Here is a 22,076-nt window from a genome sequence, read left to right as displayed (position 1 = left end):
ATTTATTTTGAAGAGGCACCTAACATACCCCCTACGTAGTTCATAGTTTGATAACTTCATCGTCTCACACCGTGTTGTTTTGTGTTTGACGGGAAAGAGAATGCGTTTGACTAACTCTAGCTCTGCGCATGACTAGATGTCGTCTAAGCTAGCAAAGTACCAACACCTATCGTTGAGCCATAATGAGTTACGTGAGGAACGAACGAGTATGTTCAATACTCTATTAGCTGTTTCTAAGGAATTGAATAATCGAGGATGATAATTTAGATTAATTACGCGAAAAATAATTAAACGAACGATCGTTCGGCACGAAACGATATTGTTTACCCCGTTGTTTCGAATCGAAGGAGAAAGTACCTATTAAATCTTGATTAGCAAAGCAATACGGATTCTCTCAAGTATTCTTATATCGTCCTATTTTTTTTTTTTTTTTAAAGATCTTCATGCTTGAGTAAACTCACGAAGAAATTGTAAAAGAAATGTTTAAAATTGATTTTGACACTTAGTTCGGATAATTAAATCTCTAATGCATGATACTTTCGACGATCTCTTTTCATCCAGATAATTTCTTATCATACGAATATAACGTCACATGAAATAGTTCTTAAAAAGTTTCATTAGAAGCAACTTTGAAAATATTCAATGATTGGCAACAATCGATCGGCAACAAACGACTACTTTTACGATTAATCTCAGCAATCGAGTCGTTCATTAATGGATCGAACTAAACTACATTCCAATTTCGCATCGAAGCTTATGCCGGGAAATGTTCATCCCTAGTACTTTCTTGCGGTTATGATGGAAAGCTCTAGGATCGCGAGATACTATCGCTGGCAGCATTTTGCGGAATGCCCGGATGTCGTTACGGCGAACTAGCAGCTCGGCTTCTGCAGTTTATTACGCTCCCTCGTTAAATTGGACTATTCTGGAAAGAGAAGGATTTTGATCGATGTAAACTATCCCGTCGAGTCGACGGAATCGCATTTATCCTCTATCGTTCCTTTTAAATACATAGAATGAAACGAAAGAAATGTTGGAACGAAAGACGCTGAAAACTAAGGAACACGACGCTCAAAAATCTTTATCAATTTCCTTTTGTTACGTTTCATCGTACCGCTAAGAGGCACGAAAAAGGAACGACTTCTCGTAAAAAAAGGATGAGAAGAAGAAAGGAAGGAAGGAAGGAAGGAAGGAAGGAAGGAAGGAAGAGTCTCGATGGGGACAAAAGGGATAGATTTAATACGACAAAAAGAGCTCGTTGGACCGTAATTCTTTCATCCCACAAATCAATGGGGTCCGATTACGTCGGTCTAGGAGTTTCGTATGAAAAAAGAAAAGAAAAGAAAAAATGAAAATCGAAAGAAGTTCCGAAGGTCTTGGGGTGCTTAAAGAAGGAGGAAAGGAAAAAGAAAAGAAAAGAAAGATAGTTCGAGGGACATTAATTCCTAAGCTTTATGCGGTTCTTATTAGAATCTCACTCTTTCTCGTTTTCTCTTTCTTTTTTGATGCTAGAGAATCGAGCGAAAGGGCGCCAGCTGCCACGAAAAATATGGCTCTATTTTTCCTTTCCCCCAAGATTTTATTTGCACGTGCGCGAAAGACGTTACCGGGCTGGCAAACGGCGAATAGTTTTCAGTTTGTAAGTTCGCCGTATCCATGATCATCCTTTCTCTTTTTCTTTCTTTCTTTCTATTTGTTCTGTTTATTTTTTATCTTTTTTTTTTATTTTTTATATACGTATACGTATTGTACATAGCGCGTATTGTCGTTATATTTTTTTGTATTATTATCGTCATACACATTTCTATACTTTCTAACAATGTAATGACAATAAACTTGAAATTACAGGGCACTATCCTAGAATCAACAAATATTTGTTCAGCTTTTCTCTTTCCTTACTTTTCTTAACGTTCTAAAGCTTTCCTAGAAGTTTAATAGATAACGTTCTCATCTTGTTACTGTATGCTCTCGCGTTTACGTATAAAGCTCGTTTAAAATTCATATACGTAGATACATATATATATACTCTTACCTACTTTAGTAAATACAGGCCCCTTGCCTTGCTGTTCTGTAATTCCTTCTCGCCACATTCTTAGCATAAATATGTTGAAATAGAACGTTACAATGTAATTAAACCTATTAACGTGGTTTTTATGTCATTAAGGTCATCTTTTGTAATACGATCATCATATTCATAAAAATAATAGTAATTACGGAACGGTAGAAATATTTTATTTTTTTATACGGTGTACATTTCCTCATATACGTACATACACACACACACACACACACACACACACACACACACACATATATATATATTATATATATATATATATATATATATATATATATATTCATTCAAATCGGATTATCGATAAATCTACGAGCACGTAATATATAGATATTGGATGAAATCTCTTTAACTCGATTTCCTATGGATTTTTATTCATCCATATGCAAGATTGCTGAGATGTTCCTAATCAATCAAGCGAATAAGCCATATGAAAATCCAGTTCATTATTTTTAGAATAATCGAGCATTTCTATACGATGAAATTTAATTCAAAGCGGTCCTCCTCTTTGAATAGCGTGCCTCCAAGCATCAGAACTGAAAAGTTCGCGTGCACTATAAATTTGGCTGCTGCAAGGATCCTCACATTTATTCGAACAATAGCCACGAGAATCAGCATGCAAGCTACGAGTGAATTGTACGAAAAAATGCGACTCAGACACGGACGAATAATAACGTAGAGTGAATAATGACTTGAGTCCGGTACCACGAAGCAACCAGGCTAACTCCACTCTGCGTACTTCGGACACAACGCAAACGCGTAATTATCAACGTCCGCAAAGAAAATTCTACGTACAGTTACTTCGCGTACAAATGAGAAAGAGAAATAATAAAAACGGGAAATATAAAAGTATCGCACAAAGTCACATGCTCGAATTGATATTAATTTCTTGATATATCATCTCATCGTTGATCTCTTTCCCACTTGAATAAATTGAACGTGTACTTGAAAAAAGGAGAACAAAAAATGAAAAGAAAGAAAAGAAGCATACAATATTATTCAAACGTGAATTACAATAATCGAATTGAATTTTAAATTAATGGAAAATAAATAATACCGTATAGAAAAAGAGAGAGAGAGAGGGAGAGAGAAAAAGATAGTATTCGTAAATTTTAATTAATTTTACATAGACTTAATCGGCATTCAACTACGGAAATTTTTTGATCTTTCGAAGAATAGATTCAGAATTATACGAGCGAACGGAAGTGCGGTATACTCGAATCGCGTAATAAAATGAACATAGAAGATTATTTACGCTCAGTGCACTTACATTCAATAAAGCACACGTATTGGACGACATCACCGTACCGGGAATCCAATATGTTCTCTTATATTGAATACAGGTACATTGGGCGCGAATAAAAATACTGCAAGTTATGACGACTCTGCCCTCTATTTTTCTGTCTCGCTCTATCGCTCGCTTTCTTCCTTTTCTTCTTTTATCTTTTGCTTCTTTTCTACTTTTACCTTCGGATTCGGTTCGAGAAAAATTTATATTTGTTTATATTTCCAGGATATTCTTTCGAGAGTAGTAATAAAACGCAATAAAGCTCGTCTGTACTACACAAATCGCAAATCTTCTTATTGTCAATTTCTTCGATATGAATTTAAAAATCTAGTTCGTAGTCAAAAGAAAAATATACAAGAAATTATCAAAAATACGTTATATAAACTGATTTAAAATAGTTGCACAGTGTTAGAAAAAATTAATAAAACAATTTGATCCAATAAGTTTGCTTACATCCGCGAACTTACATTTCGCAAAGATAACTTTTCACGCTCGCTTCTTATTGATCTTTCCTCCTTCGATTCGTTTAATGTTAAGTATTACTAATCTCGATCACCGTCAAAGAATGTATACGTCAGGAAAGCGGAAAAAAAGTCAACGCGGATACGATAAATATACCGGAGAAGAGAACGGATTTCTTTCAACCACAGCGCATTACTTTCGTACGAGTACTGCGCTGGAAAGCTCGAAACGGTTACTCCACCGTAAATTTTTCTACCTTCTTTTTCTCCTCCCTACCTTCTCATTTTTCAGCAAATCTGTCGGGCATAGTTTCATCCGGCGAAACGTATTAATTTAACAAACGAGCACACTTCGCGATTGCTAAAGTTCTATGCTCCGTTTAAGCGGTGCCTTCGATCACCAGCTGGCCAACACGACGATGCTCTGCGTGGTACAATCGTACGTGAAAGAAAAGATAGCATTCCTCCAAAACAAATCCGTTTTCCCGAAACATACCGTGTGCGCTTACAAAAATAAAATACAGCTATCGCGGCCAGTATTTGCTCGCAATATAAACGAGCGCTAAAGCTTTATCCTGGCTTTATGATGAGCAACGCTATTCAATGTCGCCCTGAAAAATTGTTACCCGGGTGAGCTTATACGACCTTCATCGTTTAAGCCTGATGCTTTTGTTATTTTCAAAAAATATCTAAACTTTTTGATTTTAACGATATAAGACAAAAATTTACGAACAATACCGAACGAAGTTTTTATCGTATCCTGTCAATAATTCTGCAATCTTTTTTCTAGATTATAATTAATTAAGATTACGCCAGTAAACGTTAGAATTAATAAAATCATTTTATGTACATATATAGAAGTGAGTCAGTAACAAGGCGAGAACGAAAAAGACGTTACCGAGATGTGAGTCAAATTCACGAAAAAGCCAAGTAGATTTTCTTCTCGAAGAGAAAGGAAATGGATAAAGTACGTGAAAGAGAAGCTAACCTCGAAGGTGATCCTTCGCGGTCGATATCTCGATGCCGACGTCGGTTGCCCCGTCGGTCTTTCCGTAAATCTACGATTCACTTCTCTCTGTTTGCTTCCCTCTCGTTTCTTCTCTTTCTCTCTTTCCTTTTCTCTTACTCTTCTTGCCCTCCTCGGGGCAAAGTACCGAGGTTTATACGATCGCAGTGGCTAGATCGGTATCTCGCTCGAGAGTTTGAGTGCAGTCAATTAGAGATTCTCTTTCGAGTAGGTAGATGGACAGATGAAAGGAATAAATTATTTTTCCTACTAGGATATATCTTTTGCAATGAATTCGAAGCGAGAAAGAGAAAAGAGAAGAGAGCATCGTCAAGTCCGTGAGAGAGTTCGATTTCGCGAGGACAGCTTACGAGATATATATATATATATATATATATATATATATATATATATATATATATACGAATTTCTTTGAGAAAATTCTTTAGAATCTATAAAACTTTATTTATTGTACGCAATTATCGGTGAAGTAGCGAAATAAATCATGTTCCAATTGGAAAGAGAAATTTTTACGTTATTTTTATATAAACGACCGTATAATAGTCAATTATTATTAAGAAAATGAAAAAGGAGGAAACATTTAACACGACATAAGGAGATATCCTTCGGGAGAAAAGATAACGTTAGGAAATAGGATGGGAGTATGTAGAACCTAAGAGCACTTCTAAATCAGGAAAACCTAAGGTATCGTTCATGGCGTTCACCTGTGGTAATGGCCGCATAAAGTGTCCGGAGTTATTCAGCCGTGCTAAGCTACCTTGAAAGATGCACGCGCTTATAAGAGCTCTCGTCTTTACATTCTTCCAAACTCGCTTCCTATAACTTCGATAAGGCAATTCGTATCTTGCTCGTGTAGAATCCGACGGATACAAATCAGCTGGGCGTGGTCCATTGTTCTTACCAACTGATCTGATCCATTATCGCGAGAACTCATTAACGATAACTTATTTTTCTTATTAATCATCTTATCTACCTACCGAAATTACACCGGATACGAACAATAAAACAACGAAAAAAAAAAATTAAAAATTAAAACGAACGTCAAGATTTACTTACTTCAACTTGATAGCTCAACGATCAAATAACAAGCGTATCGAGAAGCATCAAAGTTAGTCCACTTGCCTAAGTCTCGAGCGCATCCTCCTGTTTCCTGCTTCCTTCGATCATAGTCGTGAATGGTCCTATTCCGAAGGTTCGTACTCGACCAAACAACACGTTCGTCAGACGAATGTTTGATATAAACTCTTCACTTCGACGAAGTTTGTCTGGACATCCCCCGAGCAACTCGGTCGAGGGCACTCGGACCATCCCATGTGTAAATGTTGCTTGGATCTTTCGGAAACAGCATGGCAAGTTGTTGTAATAAACTTCTCCCATCCGTTAGACATGCTTCCGAAAGAAAACATTCGCGATTAAGGAGAAAAGAAAGGTTCGTTCGTTCGTTCGTTCGAATTGTAGGTCTTTCGAAAAAGTAAATTATTTATCGAGCGTCGATATCGATCGATCGTTCGAACGAGACGCAAACAACGTCGAAACTCGTATACTTTACTACTTCGCTCACGACGAATTATGGAATGTACTCTACAAACGAATGAACGCGATCGTTCATCGGTCTACAAGATCGGTAGAGAAACAAAGAAATAATTAGTGAGATCGTTAGGCTTCATTATTTTCTGTAATTTCACTTATCGACTCGACGATCCAAGGCGGATGCCAAGACGGAGCCGAGGGTAAGACTTCGCATCGCACGAATTAACCATTATAAGCGGCGCGAGAAAGAGAAGGTTAAGGAGAACGAGAGAGACAGAGAAAGAGAGAGAGAAAGAAAGAGAAAGAGATGGAGAGAACGCGCAAAGCGGGATATCGGATCATTTGTAAAGCGGCAACGCCCGATAAATCTCCATCCTTTCATTACTATAAATTCCCAAGTGTTGAGCATTTTTGCTCCTCCACACTCGACCGGTTGGACGGCCGGCGATAAATGTTATATAGGTATATAAAATTCAGGCTGTGCATCCGCACGGCTATGTTGTATATAATCACAATTAGCGTCCTATTAGGCACCGAATGTGCCTTCTTATTTATGCCCTGCATTAACATACCTTTATATAACCTCTGTGTAAACTTATATCATTTCCATCATTCCTCTCTCCTCTTGAAATCTCTCTCTCTCTCTCTCTCTCTCTTTCTCTCTCCCTCTCTCTCTCTCTCTCTCTCTCTCTCTTCTTCTCTCTCTGTCTTCGTCTCTTTTCGTCCTCGCTCTCGTCCTACGTCCTTCTGACCCGAAATAACGTCATCCTCGACTCCAAATCGCTGTTCCTTCTTCCGACCCTTTTCGTTTGGCCCGTTCGAAAAATTATGATTATACTCATTCTTGTCTCCTTCTGCTTCTTCCTTATCACTCCAGAGAACAGTTGTTGCACGTAATCTTCTCCCACTTCTTTTACTATTTACTTTCCTCGTTCATTTCAACGAAAAAGATAGAGCTTACGTTTATCGAATTTCGTTTTTAACGAATAGATATTCTGTAACCATTAAAATCGTCATGATCTACCGAAATTATTATAAAAATTATTAAATGAATTATACTAAAAAGTAATAATAAATTTTAATTATATGTAATCAAAATGTTTCGTGATCTCAACATCGACATGTTTTTCCACTGTCGAGAAAGTAATTTATTATGGAACTCTACTTCTCTCTACAAAGTTTACGAACATACGAAGAGAGAAAGAGGGAGAAAGATACAGAGTATCTGCAATGTCGGCTTTCATCGATGCAATAAATATAGGATCATGTCCCGTTATTTACAGGCGCTTTGTGCCATTATTCGATAGTACGTCGACCGTATCTACGTACATCCGCCGCGAATTCGGACCGGCTAGGCGGCTTGATGTAAATATTCCGATCATAATTGAATTTATACGATATCTTTCGTTAATATCGATATAAATATAGTATGTAACATAATATGTGAATATAACTCGAGAAAAAAAATTATTTATAGAAATGTATTTCATGTCGTTATTAAATATTCATAAATTCTCATAATAATCTTTAATAAAATTTTGCTTTATAAAGAATAATGAGTCACAAAAAAATTCCAACGATAAGACGAACTTGAATCCAGCCCTAGAGTTATACCCATAATTTAAAATACAGCCTCTACAGAGATGTATACGTAGAGTATAATATATCAAGTTGGAATGCTACGAATTAATAGTAAAAGCAAAGTCAAGAAACTCGTCGGAGTTCGTGAGAAGAAGAGAGAGAGAGAGAGAGAGAGAGAGAGAGATTCTCCCTTCGTTTCGTTCTCTCTCGACGAGGGAGAAAAGCGTTTGAGAGGCTCGATTTATCCTCCTCTCTATCTCATACTATTAGATTACTATTCGATAAGCTTGAAGATATCAAAGAACGTGCAGCAACAAAACTTAGTCGGATTTTTGAGAGTGGTCTGGAAAAAGTTCAAACGAAGACAAAGAAATTCGTTCATTGTGGTCACGGAAGACGTTTCGATTTCGATCGGGTCAGAAATCTCTCTGAAAGAAATCGTTTATTTGGTCGTTCTCGTATAACATTAATGTGTTCGTATACGTTACGTGTGCATGTATATCTACGTCGAGGAAGAAGGACTCGGCAAGAGAAGACGTTGGCGATGGTGAAGAAAGAAGAGAAGGAGGAGGATAAGGAATAATGAAAATCATTCGAGTGGCCTTCATCGTGCGCGAGGGTACACGTAAGAAGAAAGCATTCGCCGAGCGGAATCTTGGGGCTTGGCAAGCGGTCCGAGGTCAGGGCCTCGCTCGTGGTGTATCGTGAGGACCTCAGCAGGGTGTCCCGATGCTTTTCTCTGTATTAATAACATGGCCCAGCCACCGCCAGCTATAGATTAAAGAAAATAATCATCATAATCGTGCGTAATACGTTCGCGATTTCACGTACTACATTCGTCTCGCCGAGCGGAAACAAACGATCCACGAAGAAGAACCAAGCTGAGAAGGCATTATTGAAACATCGTAATAGCAAATATCCGTGAGGCTAGAGAAAGAAAAAATTCTTCTGATAATCGAAAACAGCATTTGCGATATTTATTTCTTGACCCTTTAGATGAATGATTTTTTTTTTAATTTATTAATTAATAAATGTTGTATGTAATATCATTGATTAAATTAATTTAGTTATTAATATTATTAATCCATTAAAAGCCATCATATGTGAATGTTAAAGAAATTTAGTGAAAAACTAAATTATTTTACATATGTTACTTTGCATATTAAACATATTATACAATATGTCGCAATGCTGAAATTACATGATTCAAAAATATAATTTTATATTTGACCAAAATAGCAATTGCCTTAAAACTTTTTCCTTCGCAAATGTGTATATATATTTTTGATAAATTAAGTAATTGAGTAATATTATAAAAATGTATAATTTGCTCAACGATTTCTTTTATAGACTTTTTTGAAATACTTTGTTTTATTAATTAAAAGTGCCGATCGTGAGAATAATCAAAGTCATGAAATTTTCAAAAATGATCGATTGCAAACGCGAAATATCCAATTTATCGTCCTTTATTCTTCCGCCGAAATTTGAATCTCGTGAACGTAAATTATTTTTTTCTCTCGTGAAATTCGAGACAAGTCGGTAGAGGCCGCGAATCACGGACTATCGAATAACCGCAGAAATCGCGAACACCGCTGGCAGGATTTGTCTGGATTCTCTGGGGTAATTTTACCATTACGATGGATGAATGTAACAAGTAATTCGGCTGCCGCTCGAAAATCGTTGTAACATGATTATCCCATCGAACATGGATACTCGCGAGCACGTTGTAGCTAAAATTTAACGAACAAGGATTGAAATAACCATACATTTTTAATAAAAGTCTAATACAATCTATATTTGTATATAATAAAAGTGTCAAGTAATCTATTTCTATTATTATTATTTATAAATGGATTATTCAAAAAATCAGACAAATTGCAAAGAACGTCGGAAATATGAGAATATTATTAAACTTTATACCCAAATATGATAATGAAATCGATCTTTAAAAAAGAAACGATTATACGAATATAATCTAAATAATATATATACGTATATTTTCAGATATAGATATAAATAAATATTTATCTGTCTCTGTCTCTTAATATCTCTATGCTTTCAGTAGAACACGTTTCATGCGGGATAAGTTCAGACACGTAGTTTGTTAAAAGCACAGAAGCCAGTATACTTGAATATCGCTAACAGGACGCGTACATGCAAATCATGCGCGGAATTAATTTTTCGCATGCTGCGCTTCACGAAGAAGAAGAAGAAGAAGAAGAAGAAGCAGTAAGAGGAAGAGGCAAAGAAATAGAAGGAGGAGGAGGAGGAGGAGGAGAAGGAGGAGAAGGAAAAGGAAGAGAAGGAAGAGATGGAGGAGGAAGGGGTGGAGGTGCCTTCGGCACGAGACGGAGAGACGTTCACGCGCGCACACGCGGAAACGCGCACACTACGAAATGCTCGGGCAAACCAACGACCACGACTATGCGCACGATTGATTACCGACGTGATCGTCATACCGTACTGAATCCGCGACATTCTCGCCGACCTTGGTCAAGGCTCGAGTCGCGTGCTCGAGAGCCATCCTCCGACCACGTCGACTAATCTCCGGGATTCCGCGAGCCTGGATCGCCCTGCGGCTCCTCTCTCTCTCTCTCTCTCTCTCTCTCTCTCTCTCTCTCTCTCTCTCTCTCTCTGTCCCTCCCTCTCTCTGTCTCTCTCTCTTTCTCCTCCTCCTACTCTATCTCCAATCCCCTAGATTGCTTCATATCCGCAAGGCAAATCATGCGAGCACGCTAATTAAATCGACGTCTGTTGTCTTAAAAAATTAGTATCACGATGATTGGCTTCGCAATGCGATTTGATTCTTTTTAACATTGTTAACGAATTATAATAACGATCGCATGATCTTCGAGATTGAATAACACGAGTAAAGTGTCATGGAATTACGAATAGGCCCATCATTAACATCGGCCAATAATAAGTTAAAATTAATTTCAAAGTGCTCCGACATAGTATATAGTGATATAGAGTCGATAATAAGAAACACGTTTCGCGGTGCCTCTTGGTAAGGCGTCGAACGTGCACGTTGGAAATCTTCGAAGGGATCGGTATCCAATAATATCGATCCTATCTTTACGCGTCCCACCGTCCCACCTCGTCTCTCATACGTGCGAGATCTTATAGAACGCTTACGCGCGAGTAATGGCTTCGCAAGTAGATAACGTAAGAGGCTTCCTTCCTTCCTTCCTTCCTTCCTTCCTTCCTTTCCTCTCCCATCAGAACGCGCGCACGTTTTCAATAATTCATTTTCCGGAAGACGTACCGGTAATAAAGTGAGTTATTTCGAGCGGGTGCAAGTCGGACAGCACGCGTGACGTTCGTTCTCTCGTGGAATTACGCTGACTTCTTCGTGTCGTCCTCTTTATCCTCCCCCACCTCCCCCTCTTAACATCGGCGTCCTTTTGCGATTCGAGCTACACATCACGGGCCTTTGTTATGTATTTATGTGCATATTCACCTATTTGTCGAGAAATTCCAACGCCGTGTTGGCTCTAGGCTGCTCACGACTCGCTCCGATCCCCGTTACATGCACAATCCTTGAGCATCGACCCCGAAGAGGAACGCTCGGCCCACACCTACACTCTGTGAAAATACACACAGACTCACATGCACGCACACACATTTACGAACGGAACTTATCCTTCCTGTGTATTCGAGTTTACCTCACGTGACTCACGTACGAAGCTTCGGATACATAACCGGTGTGATCGCGATTTTTCTTCTGAAACCTTCCTTCTTCTCTTTCTCCTTTTCCACCAAAGAACATACGCGATTTCTATCCGTAAGCTCATACCCGATCTACCGAACCATCCATATTTACTCGGACTAATCTCCGTCAATGCAGTTCGATATAACTGCGGAGTCAAGCAGACGAACGTTGCTCAGCGTTCCTTCGCATATACGAGGATACGCTGAACTTTCTGTGACTCACCATTCGTGACTATCGTATAAGAGAATTCTAATAACAAACGTATGTCGAAGAATATTTTATGAGACGATGGAACGAAGAAAATAAATGTATGGATACGAAGAAAAAGCTTTTACCTCGACTACCTCGGATCCGCATAATCTCCCTAATGAATGTAATCAATTATGATAACGTGTCAAATTCCATTGAAAGCGTTTTACCTCGCAACAATCCTTGTTTCTCCTTTCACCTTGCAGAACGTTTAGTATTTAGCACGGTTAAGAGGTTTATCGCACGACTCAGAGAGAACGCATGATAAATTATTTAGAGCCGTTCCGCGTGCTACTCGTAACGCAACAAAATGCTTTTCGTTCCGCGGTTCGCAGAGCTTCCGGATAATCAAACAATACAACGTTTCTGTCGCTGTAATTAAACGGTATGCGATGTTAATTAACCGTAACGAATTCCGTGATTCCAATTGGCCGAGCTGTAATTTTATCGTGTCAGCGAGAACGAGAGTGCTTCTTCAGAGTTGACGTTTTCATTATTTAGGTTTATGTTTATCGACCTTTGTGTACGTAGGTACTATATGTACCTACGAATCTAATAAATTTGTGGACGTCGTAAAACTACATAGATCGTCGCCATGCTAGAATATTACTTTACGTAAAAATTGCTAAATCAATCCGCTCCGATACAACATTTGGATCATCCTAAAATTTTTTAATTAACTATAAAAAATAACGTCCCAACTCAGGATGTACGAATTCGGCGAATATTCTCCCCTACTATCACGACTGGTCATATAGATTTAGATTAATTGCTGTTTGCGATTCACGAAAGTTCATTGCGGTCGGATTATGTATTTTGCGATAACCATTGAATGAACTGAAAATGAATTCGAATACGTATGTACCTTGGTACGTGTGTATTCGTAGAAATTATAATAGCTTCATACATTCATTCGATTTATTATATTCCTCTGCTCATTACACAGAGGAATAATAATTTTATGTTGAATATTTTTGAATAATCAAATTTCTACCTCGCGATGTATATTGTTATACTGCTTACTGTTGCCATTAAAATTTTTAATTTTGTAAAATAACAGATTAGAATAACAAACGATTTTTATTTAATCGTAACAAATGTTAAAGTAAACCTATTGAATATTTGCAGAATCTTTTAACAAATACAAAGGTATTGACTTAAGCCTTGCTTGATATCTGAAGCTTCGAAAAATAAATAGATTGCTCTAAAAAACTTCTTAAAGAAGATATTTTAAATCAATTTGGAACTTTGGAAACTAATCTCAAATACATTGTTATATATTTTTATTAATATTGAATCAAGTTCGTACTTTATAGATATTATAGGAGTCTTAATACGACAGAGTACAAAAAATCAAGTTAAACGCGTTTCTCAGGCATTTAATTAAATTTCTGGTACTCGCTTTTAAAAATATCACCTTTAGAAAGAAGAAAGAAAAGCAGCCGACCAGTAGAGACAACATTTTTCACTTTCTAATTTAATTTTATCAAGAAGATGCTCTCTTTTACGTAATATATCTTACGGATGATGAAATTATATCTTCGACGTAATTATCGTAATGTGTACGCCCCAAGTGGAGTCCAATTTGTAAATAATCTCTTCTTAGGTACGCTTGTTTCTATCCGAATGTATTTGACCTTCGTGTATAACCTTGTTACATATTTGTATGTATATGTACATATATCCTCAACGTTTCTCTCTTTGTTCTATATAATACTCCTATTAATGCGTGTAAATAATTTTATCAGCTAACGACGATTACATTACAAAAGATATAGCAAGATATTGTTACAAAAATATTAAAAATTAAAATTATCTATATTTATCTGTATAGAAGAAACAAAAAATTCTAAATATATAATTCTTATTAAAGTCTGTAACATTATTTCAATCGACACGAATGTTAAAATTATCTTGTAAGTATATCGTGCTAAAATTGAAATGTATTTAATGTGAATTTCCCTGTCACTTATTATTCCACATGATTTTATTTCCTCTTTAAAGGTATACTCACACGTGCATACACACACGCACGCACACACACACACATACCTGTGTGTATTCACGTCATAAATTTTCAAGCTCATCCTTTCTATCGTCTTTCCTCGTCTTTTCTCGTCTTTCCGCCCTGAAGGAGTCACGGTAGTGTACGTGGGAGACAACGTTAACAACGTTCCCTGGAAGAAGACTCGAGAAGGACTCGCGCAATCTCATCCCGGCAAACAAAGCTAACGCGGTGGTACGCGCTTCAGTCTAGAATATACGTAGCCGCGCGTCCTGAATTGTATGCATAACGCGAAATAAGCGCGTAGATGGCTTAACTTTTGCCCTTGCCAAAGGCAGAGCTTCGAAAGTAGCTTCAAGGGGTAAGGGGAACTACTACCACCACCACTGCCATCGTCGTCATCATCATCCTTCTCCTCATCTACCTTGTATGTGTTTTCCATCTGCATTCTTCATCGTCGATAAATTTCCTCCTACCTCATATACAGGGTGGCCTACCTAAAATATTACCGATTATTCCAGTTGAGAATAGGTAAATAAATAAGATGCTCTCTCGTTAATTACGTTACTCCAAGAATTCAATGTTTTTTCAATTAGGCTGTTAATCTTTAAGATTAAGAAAAATATACCTATCGACGAGTCTAAAATTCTCAAGGAAGACGGTTTGTAAAGTTTTACATGAGCCATCCTGTATACGTAACCTCGTGCTGATAAAGTATTCATCGCAAAATCAAGTTTGCCGGACGCGTGTGCGTGTGTTCGTATGCGTGCCGTGAGAAAAGTACAGTCTCCTCAAAAATAGTCTGTATGACGTTGATGATAATACTCGAAAAGAAAAATTGTCTTTTTTTTAAAACGACAAGCTATGGATGAGCGATGAATACATGTATGTATCCAACATACAGCAATGTTATATGATCAACGACGAGGAACGTGTATTACCACAAGGATGCATGTACCTACCTACGAACTCATACAATTTCGATATAATCGCTCACCGAGCCTTTCAAAGGCTACTGCAAATTAAATTTTACAATCGACGATCAGAATATCCGTATCAGTCGGCGTTCGAGCTCGATGCCATCAATCAAAATGTCATTTGATAATATCGACTCGCGTCAATCTACTGCTCATATCCAATTCGGTAATCGAGTTTCAATAATTTGCTTGGAGATCTTAAAAAGAACGTATGGTTATGTTTTAAAAATTTAGAAAAAGTTAAGTGATTAATCGGCTCGAATAATTATACAAACGAATTGTTATTTGCAGTTACAAATAACAGTTGATTCGAAAATCATTCGTGCAAGTGTTCTTGATTATATATAAAAATTAAAAAAGATACAAAAAATAAAAGAATCTATCGGTGTGCTTTTCGTGACGTTTCTAATTCGATATCATCCTTTTGGTGGAACGATACAAAAGGTTCATGCGCATCCGGTTCCTCCCAGATTTATCGATTACAAATTGCACGGCGATCGATCCCTTAATGGTACCCGCGTGCGTCCGTTCGTCCTCTCTCGAGATGTATTTATGAATCAATACAAAATATAGCCTTATTAAATCACCTCTGCCGCTCCCATCGAGGCTTTAACTACGTAAACTCGACTCATGGTGCGTTTAGAGAGTCGCGATTAATGCGTCCTCCTACAAAGTCGGCGTATCGTCGTCCTTTACGCGTAACGTTCGATACGATCGATCGATCGATCGATCGATCCTTCGTTCATTCGTTGGTTCGTTCGTTCGTTCGTTCGTTCGTTCACTTGGTGTACATCGATCCCTGTATATTTTCCCACGAACGAATGCTAAAAGAGAGAGGGAGAGAGGGAGAGAGAGAGAAAGAGAGAAGGAGAACGCGTTACGAAACCGTTCACGCAGATTCTTATTTTATTATATTTCCTTTTTTATTGTTTTTTTTTCTGCAGTTTAAATATGTTTAAACATCGATTCATGCAGAAAATTGGAAGCGGAGTAGTATCAGGAGTGGGAGTAGAAATAGACTAGTTCGATAAGGATCTATCTTTTTCCGGACATGGTTTAAAAACATTTGCAATATCGTTATAAATATTAGCGAGTATTTTCGTAACAAAATCCATCATCCAGTGTGCGTATCGATCGAGTAGGTACATCGTACACGATACCTACATATTTTCCGAGTAGCGGTTAATTAATACCTAACCACGACGAAACGAACAGTTCGAATATTTTGATACGCGGGAAAGGAGGACTGTTCGCGTTCGTTACGAATATTCGTTCGTTAGAATAATGCATATTGTACGTAACTAATATGTTAAAAATCGAGATCTTCAATACTTTTCTGGCACGCATCATTTCGATTATATCTATTAACGATCTATTTTTAACGGTAGAATATCCATTAAAGCATTTTATATTCCACTTTTATTAATAAATTTATCTTGAAAAGGAGCAATTAACGGATATATTATATTTCTCTTTATGCGATATTTCTAAAATTTAATTGGTCTACGATACGTTAATAACGAGCAAGATGCAAGTATTGGGATTGTGTGGTCCGAATCCCATTGGATATTCGAATCTGCGAATATCCTGTCGATACAAAGATGCATAGCTCGTATAGAGATGTATCTACCTATCTGTATTACAACAAGCTCAATGCAAATCTCGAAACAATAGGAATATATTCGTCCCGAATTATACGTCGTCACGTCTATTCGATAATGAGAATATTCGTATGCCAAACCATAGTGTGACCTATCGAAACTAGTTCTATTGACATCGTACGATGCGGATCTAGTCGCAGTGCCAATGCATTTTCGTTGTCATCGATAATTACATCAGAAATGAAAACGTTACCGAGCAAGCGTGTCACGAGAGCTTTCGCGATAGAAATCGAAGATTTCTATATTCATCCATGTCAATGAATCAAAAGGCAAACGTCGTACAGATATAATAAGACATGATGACAGTCCCGCAACGAGTTCTGCGTAATGCACTTACGAGATAGATAAATTAATCAATGCGACGAAGCAATCGATCCGGAACGAGCCTTGAGATCGAAGCGAAATCATTTTAGAAACCCGTTCTATGCTCGTAATAACTTCGATGGAATAGCTAACGCGCGTGCCCGATCATGCCACTTTATCATAAGAACCAACAAGAAATAATGTTTGTGTGAAGGGTGATTCAGCCTGGCTAGATTTATGCCATTATTCAACATTATTTTATCGAAGTTAATGTTCGGTGTCTAGGTATATCGATACGTAGAATCGACAAGTGTATCTATTTAGTTTCGAATATATATATGTACGCTCGCGAATAGAGATATATTATACACACAGACACACACACACACACACATATATATATATATATATATATATATATATATATATATATAAAAGAAGGAAAGAAGATAAGAATAGGAGAACAACGACGCGTCCGATGACAACTGCAACGTGGAGGGAAAAGAATAAAAGAAAGTAAGGCAGAGAGGATGAGAAAGAGGAAAATCCTTGGAGACTGCACCTTGGCAAGGTTTTGCGTCAGGGCCAATTGCCAGAAATCGGCGGCTGCCGAGCAACGTCAAAGTCGACTCTCGAAATCACAAGCAGGGATGCAGGGATGCGAGAAAAAGAAAAGAAAGAGAAAAAGAGACGAGGCGACACGGCGAAACAAGAAAAAAATAAACAACTCGAAGGACGGGCTGTCGCCTTGGGGGACGATAGAAAAGAAGGAGAGAGAGAGAGAGAGAGAGAAAGAAAGAACTGAAAGGAGTCTACGCTAGTTCGACTTCTTTTCCCTCTTTCTCTCTTCCACTTCTATTTCTAACCTTGCCTCTTTCTTCTTATCCCTTTTTCTTGCTTCATTCAAATGTAACAAGCTCGAAAGAAAAACGCATTTTCCTTCGTCTACTTTGCTCACCGAACTTACATACATGCCGCGAGCTAGATACGAAGCGAGAGAGAAAAAGGAAAAAAGCGCATGGTTGAATAGGCATCTAAGATGCCGTCGAAGGAAAATCTGGAATGTTAGAACGTTAGAATCTTATGTACGTATCGATGCTCATGACACGCTAAATTTTCTTTCGCACAATAGAGAATACCGATAGATCGTCTTTGTCGATCTCGTTCCTTTGAAAGCAACACGGAAGCAAGCTTTTCTCGCTCAACTCGGAAAAAGATCTCGAAATTGTTTAGCAAAAAGGTTCTGCTTTCTTCTCCTCTCATCGCGATACGAAAATCTTCAAAGTTTCCTTCCAGTTCGTTTCTTGGAAACACGTCTAACGTTATCTACGATCGATCGGTCCACAAGGAAGACGAAGCAGTTTATCCGATGGATATAGAAATCCGTGAGTGAAATGGAGCAACGAAAACCCAGGCAGCTCGTGATTATCAAAACAAACAGGCAGTTATGCCGAGGGATTTGCATATTAGATCGTAAGCTTCCCGGATTACACCTAATTTCGAGCGAAACTGATTTCCCTACCAACGATGTAATACGCTTATTGGTTCTAAAATTGAATCGGGGATAGATGATAATTTATTTTGTCAGCAAAATACAAAATAAACGCGACTATATCCTGATAGGCATAGTGTAAATCTATTCCCTTTGTGATTAATAAACATTAGCAATAAACATTGAATAGGAATCATCGGATACCAACACTCGATTTTACAAACTTTATTTTTTATTAATTTTTTCTCTTTGAATTTGAGGTCTTATTTCAAGATTCTCGTATACCCAATTATTTAAGAAAATAAACTTGAAAAAAGATACTTATTGACATAGATTTGATAATGCCAATGAGAATCATTTTTATCCTACTATCTATTAAATCCAATTATTCGATTATACATCTTAAATATGATTAATAATTCGACGATTAATAATTAATGATTGGCATTTTCGTATCGATAGTATTGTATATAAATTTCGCATATAGCAAAGTAAAGAAGCACGTAATCGTAGGTAGGACGATGTAATATTCAGCGACCATCAGGCCGCTATGACGCCGATAAACTACCGTGTAAAACCCGAACGATTTATTTTCCTCGTTCGTACGTCGGTACTAACGGGACGTGAGCCACGCTTAACCAATCACGATCGGCTACCGTGCAGTGTAATTTCCTACGATAGGTACCAATGCAAAAAGAAAACAACGATTACCAAAAGAGTGCCATTGAAAGCATGAAAAAGGACAACAAAAAGAAAAACATAAAAACGAGACATATTTATTTCAGATTTTTTGCCATATACGCGATTGACCTACCACCTCCTACCCCCCTTCCCTCTCTTCTCTTCCCATCCACCAATCCATCTCGTTGCGACGCGTTATAAACGTGTATAATATTTATCTTTGCCTTGTGCACGCTTTTCCATTTACGTAGTTTTTCCACGAAACTACGTTGCTATTGTACCACCGTCAATCGCCATGAATATATCCGAGTTTGATCAAAGAGAAAAACGAGAAATATCCGAGAAGATTTTCCAAAAATTGATCACTATTTCGTAAGATATTAATCTGGATTTAGACGCTATTAAATAAAATAATATTGAATTAAATGTAAAAATAATTATTATGATGTTATATCAAAACGCAAACTTTAAATAATTTTTTATTCTACAATTTCAAATGTCTGGCTTGAATTGGCTATATATCTTCGCATTTTCACTGATATCGTTTTTATTTATTATTTGTTATTCGTTATTTGTTATACGTTTTCGTTTTCGTTATTCGTTATTCGTTATTCGTTATTTGTTTCGTTTCGTCGTTTTGTGCGTATCGTAACGATCGTAACGAATCGATTATTCGTTCAAATTGAATTTGTTATGGAAACATAAAATTCTGAAATGTTTCGTATAATTAAAAGGATATTAGTTGATTTTGTTAGTTAAAATATTATTAAAATACTAAACTATCTGAAATTCTTATTACTATAGATAAATCACTATCTTATTTTCTATGAAATATTTCATCTCAAATCTTATTCTTTACTTATTCTTCATTATAAAAATAAATAGTGCCTAAACGTGTATCAGAACCATCAAAGCTTCAAAAAATAAAGCAAAAATCGTTCGCAAAAATTCAAAACCAATGATCTTTCCAAATTCTCGTGAAATATTCGAAAGAGACCTTATTCCTTTGCCATGTTCCCGATCGAAAATAATAACCAGGAAGGAGACGAAACGTTTGCCCATTTTCATTGTCTCTTTACCTGGCTCGCGCGAATTTTTTAAGGAGAAACGGCGAGAAGTCGATGTTAACGCCATTCGGCCCCTTCCTTCTCATCTTTTGCACGACTTTTTGCCGGCACGCTGTGGCGAGATCGCGTAGCCTTTTTCGCACAGTAAAGGCGACTAACAAGTACAAACGGAATGAGAAAAGAGAAGACGCGAGGAAGGAAGAAAGAGGGAGAAAAAGAGATAAAGAGAAAGAGAAAGAGAAAGAGAAAGAAATAAAAGAGAAGAAGACAGAGAGAGAAGTTCGCAGTGGTGGCTGTCATTCTGTTTACGGACTCTACGCTTACTAACTAGAGCGGAAGCCGGGTGGCCGCCATTGTGTAGCTGAGACTACCTTACCCCGTGGTCCTCCGGATTAAGACACCGTTCATTGCATGTTCTCCTTGTCCACGCGCCTTACTTTTCTTTCCAGTCGTTGTACCTTTGCAATTCTCTTTCCTCTTCTTATACTTATTCCTTCTCGTTTACTCGTCACTCTCACTCGTATACGTTTCTCTTGCTGGCCTAGACTTCGTCTCGTCCTTTTCTTCTTTTTCTTCTTTTTCTTCTTCTTTTTCTTCTTCGATTCTCATCTTACCTAAAAAAGATAACAGGTGCTGAACGGTGGCTACGTATACCATCTCTCTCTCTCTCTCTCCCTCTTTCTCTCTTCTTCCTCCTCCTCCTCTTCTTCTTCTTCTTCTTCTTCTTCCTCACTCCCCCTTCTTTCATCCTTTTCGAACTCCCTCTCGTGCACATCGGACAATGCTAATTTATTGCGAGTACGCGCGATGCACTCGCAAGTCGAACCACCGGAGTATTCTATCCTTCTCTATCGTAGATAGTCCGAACAATGGTGCGGCACACCACACTGACTCCTTCTATATCGTTGACAAGTGGCTCCTCGGCATAAGACGTTCGAGAATCTCATACAATTTCTTCCTTCCTTGCACGTTCGAGATTTTACCTTCTCTCATGGTATGTTCCTGTCAAACTACCGCTTCGCATCACAACTTTTGAGTTCATAACGATTCTATTTTTAAGCGTAACTTTAAATTCCTCGATCTTTAATAGATATCACTGATTTCCTCTTTTTCTTTCCGTTTCTCTCTCCGTTAGATCATTTAGATCACTGAAAGTTAATACGAATTGCACTAATGAAAACATCTTGATCATGGTATCATAAAAATTTAACTTGAATGTAAAATAATTAAGGAAACTTGTACATCGGTTTGGAAATTTCCACTCACTTACTATATCAAATGTGTTTAAAGTCTTCGTTAACAAGTCTCTAGAAATCCGTAGATCTACGTTACCTTGGATTTATATTTTAATTACATGTTACCTGTTTTACGGAGTTACGCGATTACATCGTCCGGTAATAAAATAATTGAACTCGAAGAAAAGGGATGTAGATACGTAGAAAACGAACACACTACGGTGCTCGTACACCTTTCGAGTGGCGTCTAATAAACCCGATTCGCGGCAGTCGAGAGTGGTAGGACGCGTTGCGTACGTCGAGTAACGCGAACGATAAAAATCTAAGCCCCCCCAGGGTTCTCGTCGTGAATTATAATAATTTATGTACGACCGAGTCGTGTCGGAGAAGCACGAGAAAGAGAAAGAAAGAGAAAGAAAGAAAGAAAGAAAGAAAAAGAGACCGGTACTTTGTGCAGGAAGCACGCTTACGCAGCGAAATTCGGTGTAAAATAGAATACGCGTCGTGTTTATGGCACATTATATCGCGATGTCTACCATAAAATTAAAGGCCATTTGTCTGGAGAAAAGAACGCGCTTAACAGAAAACGATTTTGAAGATCAGGTTCGTACGAGCGTGTAATTCGATGCACCGCCATTAGGAAGGTATACTCGAAAGCAAAAGCCAAAAGCATCCTCTCTCTATTCAACGTCTAATTCAATATTTTTTTTCTAATCGCACATTCGCGTTGTAC

At 37.6% G+C, this 22,076-nt stretch overlaps 1 long non-coding RNA gene across 5 annotated transcripts in view; it reads right to left on the bottom strand.

The window, feature by feature from the left end:
• LOC122630287 overlaps positions 1-22,076 on the bottom strand; it is a 187,781-nt gene that overhangs the window by 108,630 nt on the left and 57,075 nt on the right. The window contains exon 4 of one of the 5 annotated variants that reach the window (XR_006327453.1): positions 11,422-11,546. The exons of the other annotated variants lie outside the window; for them this stretch is intronic. This is a non-coding gene — a long non-coding RNA (uncharacterized LOC122630287). The remainder of the gene's footprint in view (positions 1-11,421; positions 11,547-22,076) is intronic. 5 annotated transcript variants of the gene reach the window in all.

The sequence above is a fragment of the Vespula pensylvanica genome, chromosome 6 (assembly GCF_014466175.1).
Source record: "Vespula pensylvanica isolate Volc-1 chromosome 6, ASM1446617v1, whole genome shotgun sequence".
NCBI classification, from domain to species: Eukaryota; Metazoa; Arthropoda; class Insecta; order Hymenoptera; family Vespidae; genus Vespula; species Vespula pensylvanica.
This window is presented reverse-complemented; position numbering and strand designations above follow the sequence as displayed.